Source organism: Callospermophilus lateralis, chromosome 4, assembly GCF_048772815.1.
Source record: "Callospermophilus lateralis isolate mCalLat2 chromosome 4, mCalLat2.hap1, whole genome shotgun sequence".
NCBI classification, from domain to species: Eukaryota; Metazoa; Chordata; class Mammalia; order Rodentia; family Sciuridae; genus Callospermophilus; species Callospermophilus lateralis.
In genome coordinates this window covers 111,337,409-111,349,534 of record NC_135308.1, presented here as the reverse complement: position 1 = coordinate 111,349,534, position 12,126 = coordinate 111,337,409, and the positions used below count along the sequence as shown (strand labels likewise).

At 36.7% G+C, this 12,126-nt stretch overlaps 1 pseudogene; it reads left to right on the top strand.

The window, feature by feature from the left end:
- Positions 1 to 1,137: 1,137 nt before the first annotated feature.
- LOC143397055 (Golgi apparatus membrane protein TVP23 homolog B-like) lies at positions 1,138 to 8,762 on the top strand (annotated as a pseudogene).
- Positions 8,763 to 12,126: the final 3,364 nt, after the last annotated feature.

Sequence of the window (12,126 nt, the reverse complement as noted above, 5' to 3'; positions counted from 1 at the left end):
CCTAGTATTTTCCTTCATGATGTCTTCTATTCAAAAAAAAAGTCTCTTTTCACTTATCAGAGAGAAAATTTGGCCTTTGCTTCTTGGGGATTGGCTTACTTGGTTTAGCATAGTATTCTCCAACTCCATCCATTTACCTGCGAATGCAAAGGTGGATACTGAACCAAAATGGGGGTTGGGAATGGAGGAACTTTGGGCAAAGGGGAGGGTGAGGAGGGGAGGAGCATCGGGGCAGGAAAGATGGTAGAATGAGGTGGACATCATTACCCTAGGTACATGTATGACTGCACATATGGTGTGACACTACAACACGTACAACCAGAGAAATGAAAAGTTGTGTTCCATTTGTGTACAATGAATCAAAATGCATTGTGCTGGCATATATACCTAGTTAGAACAAATAAATAAAAAGAAAATCTTGTAAAAAAAAAAAAGAAAGAAAGAAAAAAGTCTCTTTCCATCTACTTCCCCTTCAGGGCCCCCTCTCCACTTCTATTCCTGTCACTCAGTAAGTCAGTACTGGGGCATGTGGAGTTCATGTATTCCCTAATACAAACAGAGTTATTGGAGATTTTCAAGTTGGTTACCTTGAAGTCAGATAGAATACCAACTTTTTTGCCTTCTAGCCATGGTAATATATTTATAAAATTTCCCTGATACTCATTTTCCTTTAAATCTCCAAAATGCTAGTAATAGCTGTCTCACAGATATTTTTCATAAAGATTAGAAAAGATGATGTGTATGAGGCATTTAAAACATACCTGTCTCATAGCGAGCATTTAGTAGAGTAATAATATGGTACCAAGTCTAGACCCTAAGACAGAAGGGTCTTCTGTCTTATATACCTGTCAGGCTCAAATCTTAACATAGTATTTGGTACATGGTAGGCACTAAAAAATTATTTGATTAATTAAGTAAGCAATGAAAGGCAAGGTGTATTTAGCCTTCTTCTTGTCCCATCTAGTCCCTAATAATAATAATAATAATAACAACAACCTCAACAACAACAACATCATAAACCCAAAGTTCTATTAGGCGCAGTATCACTATCTAGTACACCAGGAGTGGTCAGCCATAATTTAAAAAAAAATTAGTGCTCAGGGGGTATATGATAAGGTTAAATTTGGGAAAAGAACAATGCTCCAGGAGTACTTTGGACATGTGGACAGACTGATAATTGGCCTGTGAAATGTGCTCTCACTGATCCAGTACTTACCCAACAAAGGCTCACCAGGTGAGTATGCAGACTTCTGCTACAGGTGCAGGAGAAAGGTGCTGGGACTCCCTCTGTCAGTTGTCACCCTCACCCCAGAAGCCATTTGTGACAGTTAAGAATTGGGTACATCTGCAAGTAACAGAAATCTGTTTACCATGGTTTAATCATGTAATACTTTGTTATCGTCAATTAATGAGAAATCTGAGCGTATCAGCTACTGTCACAGGCTAAGCAGCTCAAAGATTTCAGGGCCAATGTCTCTGTGAACCTCTCAGCCTTTTCCTCAGAGTCCCAGCATGCAAATATCATTATCATATTTCAGGCATGAAGAAGGAATGAAGAGAAGGGAAAAGCCATAGAGTATAGAGTATGTGTATCAAGAAAACAAAAGTATTTCCAAGAAATCTTACGCTTCAGTTTATGCATCATTGGTCAAAATTTTTATCACACTCCCACAGATATAAGAGAGATTTGGAAATGTGCAGACATTGAATGAAACAAAACAACTACAGAGAACAGTGACCATAGAAAAATGGGAAGTGGACATAGGGTAAGAACCCGCACACTCTGCCTAGCATTGACTGGAGACTGAAGTGAATAGATTCTAATGGAGATCTTCATTTTTAATCACATCCTCAATCAAACTGTTAGAAAATATGAAATCTTTCGATGACTGTCTAAAATTCAATTGTCCTTTAGTCTCTTGCATTGGAGAGCTACCCCTGCTATCAGGTCAGTGGCAGCTGTTCACCTTGGAGAACGACAATGTTTATAGGACAGTAAGGTCCATCTCATCCCCAGCCAAGAAAGCTTGCTTTTCTCCCCTCATAAGAAGGCATCTCCTAACAAAAGAATAAGCTGGATCCATATCTTTTTCATTAGCTTACATATCAAGAAGGTAATTGAATTTTTTTGCCTTCTGCACATGGCATCTACCTAAGGAAGCTTCACCACACCCACCTTGTTTTCCAGCAAATTAAAGACTTTCCTGCACTGAGCTTTGAACACCCCCAAAAGCTTATACCCCACCTTTGTGGCTATGAAAAAATTAACTCATAGAGCACCAATATCCTCAGGTCAATCTGGAAATACCCCTAGCACAGCCACTCTAATCTCACAAGAACCAAAGAGGCAGAACATGGGCCTCAAGTAATCACTTGCAGTGGGAAACTGAAATCTAACCCCTGCCAATCTTCCCACCTTTCCAAAAAGTTAGGCAATGATTCCACCCTAAGTGAAAATTTCCAAACGCACAGACTATGAATTCTTAATTACCCAAAGCATAATTTCTTCTTTCTCTGTATTTAACCAGGCACAAAAGAACACCCTCAGTTCACAACCCCTCCCATTCCAAATTTCAAGCTGATTCCTAAGACCAGTAGAGATGGATACTATATTTATACTAAAGGAAATCAGCCCAGAGGCCTTGAGCTTTGTTTCCAGCTGTGTTCCCAGAAGGGGGAGCAAAGAATTCAGTGAAGAAAACTGGGCTCTTCACAATCTGGTTCCATTTACCTCTCTGGCCTCACCTCCTGCTGCTCCTACCTTGTACTCTCCTTTCAGTGTCCACACGACCACCCTCTCTCTAACCTCTTTACGCTCTCCAGCTGGGAATATGCCTCCATCTTGCTCCTATCCTTCACCTGCCTAACCCCTACTTGTTCCTGAGGATGCTGCTAGAATATCACCTCCAGATTAAAGATATCACCTCTTTGCCTCCATTCCATTTCCCTCATCAAGCCCTTGACACATACATCACTATAATAGAACTCTCACCCCTTGGTACCATCCTTCCCCCTAACCCCAACAGAAAGCTCCATGAGGGCAGCAGCTGCATCTGCCTTGCCCACAGGTGCATTCCCTGTGCCTTTGACTGTGACTGGCATATATAAGGCACTCAGTAAACATTTACTAAATGAATGAGAGAGGTATCTAAAAGTAGGTCAGACAGGTAACTTTATGTTCTCACTCAGAATTCACTGGCCAGAAGTTTCTTCAGCTCAGAAATCTGGACTTATGTTGCTGCTAAGAATATGCAGATGAAGGAAATAGGATGTGGATTATTCATGGTGTAGCACCACAACCAGGAGGATGATCCACTAATAGCTCAACTGGTGAAAGGTCAGAAGCATCATATTGGATATTGTTGATTGATGTGTCTGTATGCATTTTTTATAGGTTTAGGGAAAGATTGTTTTGACTTGTTTTCTTTTGTTTATAAGTATTCCCATATTATTTTCTCCCTCTGATCAGTTACAGCTGGTTTTGTCCAGGGCAATTTTAAACATCTTGTAAAAATTCAACCACCACCATGACTTTAAAGAGGGATGAACATACCAAAATGAATGTGGTCCCCAGACAAATCACCACAGCCCTTTGTCATTAAAATCAAAGTAGATACTATAATGTTGGGAGAACCTCAACAAGCCACAGGGAGAAGTAATAGGGGAAAGCATGAAATAAGCCCTTTTTCTTTAGATTTGAGGCTGTTTCCCCACAGGCAGAACCAGTCTGGCTGAATTAAAATCTATGTTCCACTGCATTTGCTTGTCATTCTAACCAGTCTACAGGTAGTGGGGACATTCCTCTCTCTCCTTCAAATAACACCATGAACAACACCATTCAATGTTCCGATTGTCTCTCAGAAGCCTGCCTTCGCCCTGGGTCTAAAACTCTCTTAAATTAGTTACCACACTCCATTTGGCATTAAAGACATAAGTATATGCATCTGTCCCTTCAACCAGTTGTGAACTCTAGAGCCTGAAATGGGACCATTTCCTTCTACCTGTGTCCATAACACCAGGCCACTGGTACATTTCATGTATATGTGTTTTGATTTTATCTTTTGGTGGTGGGGGAAAGCAGTGTCAAAGAGGATTGGAATGTTGAACATTTAATTAGAGTTCCCTAAATATTTTTGATTGTCTAATTGATGTTAAATTCCATGAAATCAACAGTGTGTGCATTTCATTATTTCCCCCCACAATCTTGTGCCAGTTTTGTCACTGTAGCTTGAGTGTTTTTAAATACTTATTGAATTGCTTCAAAATTCCATTAACTTTTGCTTTTTATCTAGCATGCTTATTCTTTTAATCCATGAAATTTGACTAATGGAAATTGATTTCTTTCTCCTAGGTGTCATTTTCTTCCCACATCTAACCCACATCCTTTGTTGCTAAGCTCATACGGTTTCTGATGCAGTCATTTCTGGTGTTAAGTTTGTAAATGAAGCTTTTATTTCTTATATTTGAAGAATATTGCTTTGTTATCTTTCCAGGGGTAATCGATAGTTACATTCCATTCGTATAGAATTTTGGAATTTTCACTTTTAGCATTTATTGCAATGATCTAAAAAACTTTCATCATGTAAAATAGGTTTAATACTAGTCTATGGGCAGACAGCTTAGCTATGCTTAGTTTTATTCACTCTTACCTGCTAATAACTAGCTGTGTAACCTTAGGCAAACCACTAGACCTCTCTTAGCTTCAGTTCCCTTATCTGTTCCTGAGTTACAGGGTTGTAGGAAAATTTATATTTAAAAAAATGATTGAAAATGTTCTAGGAATTTGTCTGCTGCAGAATAGAGGGTTAAATAAGGGTCCAGTATCTTCCTTAATCATCTTCCCAGAAAGTCTCCTTTCTCTTTCTAGTCTATATACCCTAAGGATTTTGCCATCAGACTAATTAATAGTACTTTAATAGAGTTCTTTTAGAAGGAGTCTTTGAAGGCCTAGGAAAAAAAATAATATTCAAAGAAAATAAATGGGGTGCAGGAAAAGAAGTGGTAGGGAAGAATTCAGGGACCAGAGGTATCACATGGTCCCATCGGACAGCATTGCATTGAGCTATGGTTTCTGAATTCATCCAAGAATTTGTCTTCTGGGCTTATTCTTAACCAAACAAAAAGAGAACAAAACGTTGAGTTTTTCAGGATATTTGAAATTAGCTGAGTCACTTGGGAACAGTGTAGCCCTCTGAACTTTGACACTGGGTTCTACATCACCCTGATGAGAAGAGAAGAAAACAAGATAAAAAAAAAAAATCTTTAAAAGTTAAGGTCGTCTGGAGTCTCTGAACCAGGGGTCTTATTGGCAATCAGCACATTACTCTTCCTCATGTGCGTTACACTTTGTAATGGTTACTGTGACATTCATCAACAAAATCAAATGATGAATATGGTCAGGTGTATCTTACAGCTTTCCAATTCTCCTGTAAGGTGGGGATTTTCTATGAGAATCTTCAAAACACTTCTTAGGTTTATTAAGTGTCACTTCTGCTGCTCAGCAGTAATTAAGCTGAAAGGAAAATGTCAAGAATGATAAATTACTATCATAGGTATATTCTTTCTTTTCTTTTCAGAAGCTAGTCAGCCCTGTGTCATGAGATTCAAAAATATTAACTTGGAGGATATTGAAGAAGAAAGTCTTCCTGGTATATTATTTTAAATAAATGATGCCTCAAATTCATGTAAATTTTAAGGTATATGATTTAGATATAATCTGTGGTGGTATGAATACTCCATGTTTACTCAATTTCACTAAGAGCTGCTTGATCCTGCGGAACAGGCTTCTATGCCTGAAACAGGCATGTGTGACCCAGCTGCTATGTGACTAAGAGGAAATAACCTCATGTTTCAATATTCATCATTGGGAATGGAGTGAACATTAATGAATGATTTTTCTCAATCAAGCCCGTCATCATCAAAGACATAAATTTCCCAAGTTCCTTGCATTTCCATTGAATCCAAATAGAGCCTTGGGGATCATGAGGAACATCATTAAAAGCCAATTACTTTTCTGAGCATCAAATTTCAGATTATAAGTCTCATTATATGAGATAATCAAATTTTCAGCCTCTTTTTCAAACAAATAGAAGTTAAGATAATAAGTAGGATGGAGGTATAGAGCCATTTGAAGACCCCAACAATTGATTAGTTTTGGATGATGATATCCAATTGCAATGAGAGAATGAGTAAAATCTAGAAACAGAATTTTCAAATCAGCAGTGCTAATGAGAGTGTATCCATCTTTCTCACAGACAAGTTGTATCTCTGGATTGTAGTGAGACCCATCACTGCCTCACTCCCAGCCCAAACTACCTTCCTTTGATTCCTGTAAATTAGCTGAGAGGACAGAGAAGCCTACAGGGACACATATTTTCTGAGAAGCATAGACCCCATGTGTGGAGATTTGTATGTGGAACCAAATGCAGAGAAGCCTTGACAACAGTGTACTGGGAGATTTTGGTATTTGGAGGTACTCTATAGATCAAGGACTCAAAAGAATTAGGTAGTGAGAAAAAAAGTTTTATTTTCTTCATAGAAGAGTACTCTACTGGAAGAATGTCTTCTAGATACTGAGAATTGTGATGGTAACTATGCACATGGTAGCACTTGGGACAATTTGAGTAATCAGCCAAATTAGCCAGTTAAGGACAATGTCCCCCACCCACATGATCAGTTGGAAGAATTTAAGATTAAATAGCTCTCACTCTGAGGATAAACAAAGAGGAAAAATCCAACTGATGAACTATAGGAAGATATTTCAAAGAAAGAAAAATGAGCTAAGATTTTTAAGATTCAAAATATTCAGACTCTTGAATTGGCTGTGGTAACTATGTGATACTGACCAACTGGCTGATTGGTTTAAATTAGTATTTATTTAAAGCAAATATAAGCCAAAGCATTTCCAGATATAAATTCATATACTCTATGAATCTTAAATAAACATAACATGTTTTTTAAAAAATGTTATTTAAAAAAAAAATGTTCAGCCAGGTATTGTGGCATACACCTGTAATTCCAGCAACTTGGGATGCTGAGATAGGAGGATATTTTACAGCCAGCCTCAGCAACTTAGTGAGATCCTTTCTCAAAAAAATAAAAATAAAAAGGCTGGGAATGTGGCTCAGTGGTTAAGCACTACTGGGTTAAATTTCCAGTACCAAAAAATAAAAAATAAAAATAAATAAGCTAAGAATGTTCATCACAGTCACAGCATTAAACCAAACTACATTATAATTAAGTTGCTAAAAATCCAGTGATTAAGAAACATAAGTCTTGAAAGGTACTGGGGCATGTGCCTGCAATCCCAGAAACTAGGGAGGTTAAGCCAGGGGGACTGCTAGTTCAAAGCCAGCCTCAGCAATTTAGCAAGGCCCTAAGCAACTCAGTGAAACCATGACTCAAAATAAAATGCTTTTTTTTTTTTTTAAAAAAAAAAAAAAGGCAAAGGAATATGGGAATGCGGCTCAGTGGTTAAGCTCCCCTGGGTTCAATCCCCAGTCTCTAAGTCTTAAAAACACCCAAATGGGGTGCATGACATTCCTACAAAGGAAGAACAACAAAACCTCTCTAAGATTTCTTGTCGGAATTCATGAAATCTAGAAGACAATGGAATGACATGTTTAAATGAGAAGAGGGGAATCAGATTCAATCTAGGTTTTGTAGCCAGCAAAAAAAAAAAAATTCTTCAAAAAAAGACAAAATAAGAACTTCATAAGAGAATATCAAAGAATTTGTCAGCAGCACACCCACACTAAAAAGGAATATTAAAGGAAGTTCTGCAAGTATCAGGAAAATGATGCCAGATTGAAATTCTACACAAAAGAATGGAGAGTTCCAGAAGTGGTAAATATGCAATAACTATAAAATTTTTTTGTCATTTATTTTTAGTGCTTAAAACAAAGTAACAATAATGTACTATAAGGTTTGGGATCTATGTAGAAATAAAATAGGCCCATTAGAGCCCAAAGGATGGAAAAGGGATAATGAAATTTTCCTGCTGTCTTACATTTCATGTGAAGTCATGTAATATTATTTAATGGTATATACTTATAGACCATAGAGTAACAACTTAAAATAGAATAGCTAATAAACCAATAGTTGACATACTAAAAATTGACTAATATAAAACAAAGAACATAAAAGGAGCATGAAGAAATGAGACAAATAGAAAACAAGTAGAAAAAATGTTAAGAGGTGAGGGACTGTGGGTGTGGAGAGAAGATGAAGCTGGGGGTCCTTCCTACAGGAACAGCAATGATAACACTGAAGATTGTTTGATGCAGAAGAAGAGACAACTAATAGACCAAGAAAGTCCAAAGTCAGACATACAGTGGCATCATTTTTCCATGTGTTCTTCCGAGTCAGTGCCATTATAGTCTATCTTCTCTGTGAATGGCTCAGCAGCAGCTTTATTGCCTGTACAGTGACAATTTTCTCATTGTCATGTGACTTTTTTGACAGTGAAGAATGTCACAGGTAGACTGATGGTTTTCCTTTGGTGGTGGAATCATACTGATGAGTATGGAAAGAGTCATTGGGTGTTTGAGCTAAGGAAGTCATCTCCTCAAGAAAATAAAACTGAATCAAGAAGCTTTTGGTTAGGACTACCTGCCTGTCCAGTGCTGTGGTGGATATTTACCTTTAGTGCTCTCTTCCTTTTCAGAGTGAAGTGGATGGCTGTGGTTACCATGGTTGTGGTACAACAAGGTGCCAACCTGTGTGATTACATCAGGTGCAAAGTGGGTAGCCATAAGAATTGAACAATATGGCTACCCTGTATCTTGGAAAGAAGTTTTTTAAAACAAAACACCAGAGTTGGTCAGAATTCTTGAATAGAAAGCAAGCTTATGTACTCCATTGACATTGGGGAATGGCTGATGATATTCTTGTTTATGAATTGTTTGGAGCTCAGTCCAGTTATAATGAGGAGTATTGGGTTGGTTTGTTTGGTTTGCTTTTTTCACTTAAAAAATAGTATGAAAACTGGTTTGCTTGTGTTTTTTTTTAAACAAAGTTTTTATTTTCTTTCTCTTGTAGTTGGGGCTGGGAAGTATGGTGTCACCAGAAACATTGTCTGAATTTATTTTATGGTGTACGTATGTAAGCAAATAGTAATGTATCAGTATATCCAAATTAATGCATTCATTTACATGTGTTACAGAGATATTTGCATTTTGATCCATAGAACATAGGATGTTCCTAGTCTATGTCAAAAGTCTATGTGTTTATATATTATTTCTGTAGGTTATTTTCAGAAATAAGTTGATCCCATTGTTAACAGTGAGCACTTGGCTTGGGTATGAGTTAGGCTAGTAGTGTGAACTAGTTTCTGAAATTTTCTTTTATCTTTATACTGCAGCAAATCATTTACTTAAGGAATAATTAATATAAATGGAATCTTCTTAGTTTATATTTAAGGGCTATACAAGGATTGCTGCTATTCAATTTATTTCATGGAAAGGATAGCCAGATTTTATTTTGGAACTTCCTGGAAATTCTTCAGTGCTCTTTTGGCTAATAAAAATCTTATATTACTAAATGAATATTATTCTTATATCATAGTAAGAATAATCATTTAAATAATTGGCATAATAAATGCCTAAAATACATTTTATGAATCTAATTTTTCTTGCTATAATGGGGATATTGTAAATAATACATTTGTATTGATAATGTTTCTTTAAAAGGGCAATATATATAATGCAAATTAAAACAAACTACAAACTATTGTAGGCACCTGTAAATTCTGTTGTAGGTACTATAAACTTTGCTGGTATCTTTTTTTGGTGGAGGAGGAGGGAAGGAGCACTCAACCACTGATCCACACCCCAGTCCTATTTTTGTATTTTATTTAGAGACAGGGTCTCACTGAGTGGCTTAGCACCTTGCTTTTGCTGAGGCTGGCTTTGAACTCGGGATCTTCTTGCCTCAGCCTCCCAAGCCGCTGGGATTACAGGTGTGTGCCACTACGCCCGCCCGGCTTGTTGGAGTCTTTTAATCAATAGATTACATTGTGAATTGTATCTGTACATTGTTAAAATATTTTAAAGATGTTTTGTTTTAGTTGAATAAATGTCTTTGTGAGTGATAGCTTGGAAGGTGCACAACTTTACATATGTATAAAACTCTATTGTTTACCAAGTGATGGGGTAGCCAGTGTCCCAGAAGAGGAGGTTCCTGCTAGGAGGTGTAAGCTGCCTGGAAAAATTTAAAAGTCTAAAATAATCAATAAGAAATAAAGACAAAGCCAGAAATTAGATTTGGGAAGCATGGCATTTGATGGATCTTCCAGCCCTGATAGAAACTGGAACTGAATGACTGAAAAAGGCCCCAATTCTTTAAATAAAGAGGAAGTTCATCAAACAGGCAGAAGGTTTCAGTGTGGGAGGGGCCTTGTTTCAGTGCTTGGCAGGTTACTCCCACCTCCCAGAGGCTGTGAGCTGAGACAGTGTGCCCACATGACCTGGCCTTTCTTGAACCAGGGAATTTCAACGAGAAGTTCCCAGAAAAGCAGCTTTCCTGCCAAACCCATAATTCATCTACGGCTTCCAACAAAAAAAGTTAAGAATTATACTGGTAATTACATACATACACTAATTAAAAGAAATTATCATTTTATTAAAAAAAAAATAGCAAGTCCCATCTTCCGCTTTGTGATACTGATAATAGAAGACATTCCTAAATGATAGATAGATAATTTAATAGCTCCTCCTAAGATAATTGACTTACTTTTCAGGAAAGAAAAATAAAATTAGGTCCCTATCTCAGGTAGCACACAAAATAAATGTGAAATGGTTTAATGAGCTGAATATAAAAAGTAAAATCATAAATGAACTGTAAGGAAATACATCGGGAATTACCTAATATTAGGATGAATAGGTTTTTAAAGCAAAGTGATAAAAACAGAAACCATAAAGGTATATTTTTGTACAATAAAACTTTATTATTTTGCTTTACTCAATAGAGAAGAAATAAAAATGGCCAAGAAACAGACAAAACATACTTTATGGTCTTTAAGAAGGACACTGAGAAGCCAATTTCTACAGATCTAATTGGAAACTATTTTAAGGATATTAAATCATCTGATATTGGTGAGGACATGTGGACTCAAGCACTCCCATAAACCACAGAGGAAGCATGAACACAGGCAGGGCTTCCACATGACAATTTACAGTGTTATCGTGTGCTTTAAAATATCCATTCTCCATTTTAGAAATTTTGTTCAGCTTTTAGATTCATTCAACAGTACTAAACATACCTACAAAGATTTCCTAATAGACAACATCTTGATATGAGGAATCAATTATGCACATCCATGAACTGTAATACTCTACAATTATTTAAATTATGTCATGTGTGTTGTTGTGCTGAGGATCAATCCAAGGGCCTTGTGCATGCTAGGCAAGCACTCTACCACAGAACCACATCCCCAGGCCAAAGTATGGTTACGTTTTGTTTTTAATATTTGATGACATAGGATAATGCTCAAAATGTAGTCAAATTCTAAAAGTACATGAAACTGCAATGATAAAAATGTTAGCAAATGAGAGAATATATTTCCGTGAAAAAAAGACTATAATTGCATATCCAAAAATGCTATTTCCATTTTAAAACAAAAGATGATAATGATAAATCCCAAAATGTTCCTGGTGATTACATATGGAAATTGAGATAAGTGATCTTTTATAGTTTTTATACTTTTGTTTATTTTTATACATATTCTATTTTATACTTTCATGAATTTAATCAATTAATAGTGGTAAAGATGTGTTACAGTCATAATAAGATAACTAAAAATCTCTGAAAAATATAAACAAATACCAAATGAAGGTACTCTTGCTTTCCTATACCATCCAATCCAAGGGAATCCTACAGCAAAGTAAGGTTTTTTTCCCTTCTACTGAGCTCCCTCCCCTAAAATGACACTCACCTGTTGCAGAAGACAGAACAATGCCACTCTCAGAAAGAAAGTCCATTCTAATTCCCAAAACTTTGGAATATTGCCCTATATGATATAAGGGTGTTTACACGATTGAATTAAGAGTGGAGAATAATTCTGAGTTATGCCAGGTATGTCCAATGGAATCAGAGTTTTTATCAGAGCAAAGCAGAAAGAGAGTCAGT